The sequence below is a fragment of the Petaurus breviceps genome, unplaced genomic scaffold (genome assembly GCF_028583685.1).
Source record: "Petaurus breviceps papuanus isolate PSGF00001 unplaced genomic scaffold, PetGlider_PUasm1.0 184, whole genome shotgun sequence".
Lineage (NCBI taxonomy): Eukaryota > Metazoa > Chordata > Mammalia > Diprotodontia > Petauridae > Petaurus > Petaurus breviceps.
In genome coordinates, this window is record NW_027185793.1 from 14,659,498 (window position 1) to 14,665,590 (window position 6,093).

A 6,093-nucleotide genomic window follows, 5' to 3' on the forward strand; every position below is an offset into this window, starting at 1 on the left:
CTGGTTCTCTGGGGCTGTTCCTTCTGGCCTGAGGAAGAGGAGGAGGAGGATTGGCTGCATTTGTAGCCCCAATCTAGTTGGGTGGAGGGGAGTGGGGAACCTAGAATTAGCAGGGGAGCAAGGGGGGCTGGGCCCAGGCCCAGACCCAGACCCAGACCCAGATCCAGACCCAGACCCAGACCCAGACCCAGGCCCAGGCCCTACCAATGCTCTGGGCCTATGCCCTGCATAGTGTGATCGGCTGCCAGGGTGGCTACGATGTGTGTAGGCCCCTGAGAAGGCGGCAGTATGAGCCTCCCCTTCTCCTTCTAAAACCACCACCTCCTCCTGGTGCTTCCTTCTCTCTCCCTCTCCCTGTCCTGCAGTGAGTGGGAGCCAAGAGAACCCAGAGCTGAGAACTGATACTAGCCTCAGGCCATCCCTACATCCCAATACCCAGTCTCCCGGCATGGCTCAGGAGAAAATGGAGTTGAACCTGGAGCTGCTGACTGCTGCCACCCCGCCATCCCCCCCTCCTCCCTTTGGGGGCAATCTGAGGAGGTCCAACAGTGCTCCCTTGATCCATGGACTCAGTGATAATTCACAGATTTTTCAGCCTTATGTAATCCGAACCCGGAGGAAAAGTACAACAGTGATGAACCACCACAGTCTGTTGCTGTCATCTTCTCCCATTCATATTCCTAGTAGCAGACTTCATCAAATCAAAAGGGAAGAAGGAGTGGATTTGATGAACAGAGAAGCTGCCCATGAAAGGCAAGTGCAGACAACAATGCAGATAAGCCATTCCTGAGAAGAAAGTTTAAGCCTGAGTGATAATGACTTTGACAAGTCAGAGAAATCATCTTCTCCTAAGAGAATTGACTTCATCCCAGTTTCTCCAGCACCATCACCCACTAGAGGAATAGGAAAGCAATGTTTTTCACCATCCTCACAAATGTTTGCGAGTAGCAATGGGCTACCTCCAAGTCCTATTCCCAGTACAACCAGGTGATTTTCAAACAGAAGGAGTCAAAGTCCAATCAACTGCATTAGGCCCAGTGTTCTTGGTCCTATTAAAAGGAAAGGTGAAATGGAAACTGAAAGTCAGCCAAAGAGACTCTTTCAAGGCATTACTACTATGCTTTCTCCTGATATTACGAATTTGGCATATCTCAGTTCATTTCTGTCTTCAGATATTCTGGATGGCAGTAGTAGCAGCATTGGCTCATCCTTAGACTCACTGGCTAAAGTCAGCAATGCCACAGACTCTCCAGTAACATGTTGTAATTCATGCTCTTCATTCGTCTTGATGGATGACTTTTCACCCAAGTGACTTAACCATTTCTTATTCAGTGTTCTGACCTTGCTGTTTTCTAGACAAAAGACTCCAACAGGCAGGGAAAGTGATCCTTAATTAGGATAAGATATTGATTAGGATAAAAAATAGTGTAACATGATCCCTTAACATCTCTATTCTCAAAGTTTTAATTCACAGATATATTAACCTTACTGCTAGCTTTTGCCAATTTTCTTTTGTGTTAAGTGACTGTTCAGATTAGTAAAATTAACTTTGGGTTGCTGTTGCTATATTTTACTTTTGGTGCCTAAAAGGCTACTTCCTTAAAGTCCTGTAGTTTGAGTACTGATAGAAACTATTTTCTAGTATGGCTCCATTCCCCAACAAACGTGAATGACAGGGGCGGCTAGGTGGCACAGTGAGTAAAGCGCCAGCCCCAGAGTCAGGAGGACCTGAGTTCAGTTCCAGCTTCAAACACTTAACACCCACACAAAAAGACTAGCCATGTAACTTTTGGCAAGTTACTTAACCCCAATTGCCCTCCAAAAAGGCAAAAAAAAAAGTGAATGACAGTGTAAAACTGCTCAGAAAGTCTCTTGTTTGAAAGAGAAATAGTTCTATATTACCCTTCATTTTGCAAATGTAAAAGACTTACATTTGGTTATATTTAAATGATTTTTCTCATCAGATTTAAACATGTGATTTTTCCTTTTTCCTCTTTGAGCTGCTTGCTTGTGGCCAGACCAGGAAATACTTAGTGGTCTCTGTAGCTGCCAATGTTGCTCCTTTGGAGTTAAGATTGTATGGAAGCATGAGGATTGGTTTTAATGTTTGAAATGTTAATAGACTTGGTAGTATGCCTGAATTAGTAAAAATGTTCCAGATCCATATAATCCAGGAATAGTGGTAGCTAACATTTTTTCTCAAAACTTGTAGCCGTGAGGAATGTATAACATATTATTAATATTTCTAGTTATTTGTTGTCAAAGAGAAGAAATTTCAGCCTTGATCAAAGATGTCTAGTGCATCCAGAAGTGACTAGCCAGTGTTACTGACCTAAAAAATTACTGTGCAGGAGAGTGTACATGGGGCCACCAATGTCTCCTGTGTCATGAAGGCCATAGGGATTTTTGTGCCTTAGGGGACATTGTTCTACTATTAAAGAAAGTAAAGCATAGAGGAAGGAGAAAGCAAAAGGGGGTGCCATGTGTAATGATCTGATGTAGGGTCTGGTGTGCCTTTTCCTTTTCAACTTGCTTTAATTTCCTCTATGGTGATTGGTACCAATGATTCAGACCCTATGCATCACAGTTTTGGTGTTGCCACTAGAGAAGATGGATGGCTTTAAACAACTTTCATGCTGCCTTGAAAAAAGGCAAGTCTTGAAAGTTTAATTTCTAGGGAGAAAAAAAGTTTGCAGGCATGATAATTGAATACTAGCTCTGTATTATACTTTTGTTAGTCAAATTTGAATTGTAAGGAGCATTTCAGTTAGTCCACTGTAGCAAAACAAGGAATTTCATAACTGGAAAAATATTAACTGATCTAGATAATCCATTGATTATAATCTACTATCATTCTGTTTATTATTTATAACTGTGTAAAAAGTCTGTGTGATGAATTATAGTATTTTTTATGATTTAAAATTTTTAAATGTTTGGTAGTAACTTCTGGCTTGTGTCTAATATACAAAATTGCCTGCCATAAGCTTTCATTTTTGATTGGTGGTTCAAAATGCTTTTGTCTGTAATACAGAATTTGTGTTTTGTTTTGCCTTTTAAGAAAATAACACTGAATTTTAAAGAGAATTTATGTGTTTTGAAGGTAAGCAAAGATTGGCAATATTGTGTAGCTTGGCTGGAGGGGAGAACTTTTCAGCTCTAACAAGGCTAATTACAGTATCTCTTGTTCTTTATTTTAATTTGCAATAACCATGGTAGCCAATAATGGATTTATTACTAGTATTATTTTTATCCATGGAGTATCACTAGTTTTCCCCACCTCAAATCGATGTGTATATTGTAAAATATTAATCCATAGTGTGCCATTTAAAAGAGAACATATAATTAGTTCTACAGTATTCAATGTATTCATTTTATTTGTATGTGAACCATATTATTTAAGATGTTTTTGCCTGTAAAAAAAAAAAAAGAATTTGAATGCTATGCCATTTGTTGCATATATATATATATATCAGGGCCATTTTTACTTGAAAAGAGATAATTCTTTTTTTTTAACCTCAGTTTAAGCACTATAGACTGTGCTTCCACACAGCTTCCAGAGTTCCTTATTTTAATTATCTGTGTGTGTGTGTTTCTGTTTCTTGGGCTCTGGTTTCTCATCTATTCTGTTATTCTCTTCCATTTTATGGGTAAGTCCATGCCATTGACAGTTATAATTTTTTACAATTTTCCTCCATCCTGTTCTCTATATCTTTCTCTTTTTTACCCTATCCCCTATACAAAATCTGTTTTACTTTTTGCCACTTGCTCCCTTAATCTACTATCACTCTTATAATTCCCACTTTCCCTTTATCCCCCATTTCTTCCTATTTCAATATTGGATAAGATGACTTTCTATATGCATCTGTATGTGCGTATATACCCTTCCCTCCATGAACCAGTGGATTCTTCCATGAAACCAGTTCATGGACTTCAGGTAGTCCAATAATTCTTAAATTATCTCTTTTTGATCTATTTTCCAGGTTAATTTTTATTGATTATATATTTAACATAATCTATTTTTTCAAGCTTTTGACTCGATGTCTGATTTTTAAGGCTGGCTAGGTGGTACAGTGGATAGAAAAAAAGATAGAATAGGGTAAATTATCTCATATAAAAGAGGCAAGAGAAAACTTTTACAATGGAGGGGAAGAGCAGGAAGGTGAAAGGGAATGGGTCACACTAACTCTCATTGAATTTGGTTTAAGGAGGAAATAACATAAACACACATTTGGGTATTTTACCCTACAGGAAAGTAACATGGAAGGGGATAAGAGGGAGAATGATAGAACTAAGGGCAGATTTGGGGAGAGGCTAGTTAGAAGCACATACTTTTGAAAAGGGACAGGGTCAAAGTATAAAATTAATAAGTGAGGGGTAGGATAGGATGGAGGGAAATATAGTCTTTCATAATATATCTACTATGGAAACATTTTGCATAACTACACATGTACAACCTATATTGAATTCCTTATCTTCCCAGTAGGGGTGTGTGAGGAGTGAAGAAGGGAAAGAATCTGGAAATCAAAGTTTTAAAAACAAATGTTAAAAAAAATTGTTGTTTGCATACAATTGGGAAAGGAAATATACAGGCATTTTGGTATAGAAATTTATCTTGCTACACTAGAAAGTTAGAGGGAGGGGAATGAGAGAGGATATAAGAGCAGATTGGGGGAAGGGGTATTCAGTAGGCTCACTATCTTGGAGTAGGGGAGGGGAAAAGACAGTGAGAAAATTTGTAACCCAAAATCTTTTGGAAATGAATGTTGAAAACTAAAAATAAATTAAAAAAAAAAGAAAACTGCCTGTTCATATCTTTTGACCATTTATCAATTAAAGAATGCCTTGTATTCTTATAAAATTTGACTCAGTTCTCTTTATCTTTTAGAAGTGAGGACTTTAGGCAGAAGCAGGCCCAGAAGGTGCAGCCAGCAGAGGCAGGCCCAGAAGAGGCCTGATCAACTCAGAGAGCAAGGCTTCCCACCAAACACAAGGGCCACTACCAGACCTCTCACCAAAGGACTGGGACTGAAAAGAGCAAGGTAAGAAGCAAATACCGGGGCCTCTGTCCTGGACAGCAAACACTCCTGGGGCTACCACTTCATAGCCCAGAAATATTTTTAAAAGCCCCTTTCAGGACCTCAAAAGACCAGGATGACAGAGTGAACCTCACTTGCTCCAAACCCCTCCTCTGACCCTGAAAACATAGTAACTCTTGCCCCAGGGCAAAAGCCTCTACAGTAAAGGCTTGGGATCCTAGAGGAAGGGCGTGGCTAGGACCCTGCCTAAAAATAGGTAGAAAGCAGACTACAAAGACTCTGGAGTCCTACTATCCTCAGAGGGAGGAAACAAACTCAGATGGAGACAAGGTGGACTCCACACCCGCAGCCGGAACATCAATAGGAATTGGGTCCCAAGCACAGAAAGCTCTTTAGATGAGATCAAAAGGAACTTTGAAAACAAAATGAGAGAGAAAGAAGACAAAATTAATAATTCTCTCAAAACCAAAATAACAGAATTAGAAAAACATTATGAGGAAAACATCTCTCTAAAAAGAAAAGTGTATGATATGGAAAAGGAGCTTCAAAATTAACCAAGGAAAATGATTTGCTAAAAATTAGAATCAACCAAATGGAAACAAACAACTCTATGAGGAACCAAGAATTAGTCAAGCAAAACAACAAGAATGAAAAATTTGTAAAAGAGGTAAAATACCTCAAAGAAAAAATAACTGACCTGGAAAACAGATCCAGGAGAGACAATCTGAGAATCATAGGCCTCCCAGAAAATCATGATGAAAAAATGAACCTGGACAACATTCTCCAAGAGCTCATTAAGGAAAACTGCCCTGAGATACTAGAACCTGAGGGTAAAATAGAAATCAAGAGAATCCACCAGACACCTGCTGAAAGAGATCCCAAACTGAAAAGTCCTCGAAATATTGTGGCCAAACTCCAAAACTACCAGATAAAAGAGAAAATACTTCAAGCAGCCAGAAAGAAACAATTCAAATATCGAGGGTCCACAGTGAGGATTCCACAGGATTTGGCAGCCTCTACACTGAAAGATTGTAGGCAGTGGAATACAATTTTCCAG

At 39.3% G+C, this 6,093-nt stretch overlaps 1 pseudogene; it reads left to right on the top strand.

Moving 5' to 3' along the window:
* Window positions 1-227: 227 nt before the first annotated feature.
* Window positions 228-1,581, top strand: LOC138161279 (PABIR family member 2-like; annotated as a pseudogene).
* Window positions 1,582-6,093: the final 4,512 nt, after the last annotated feature.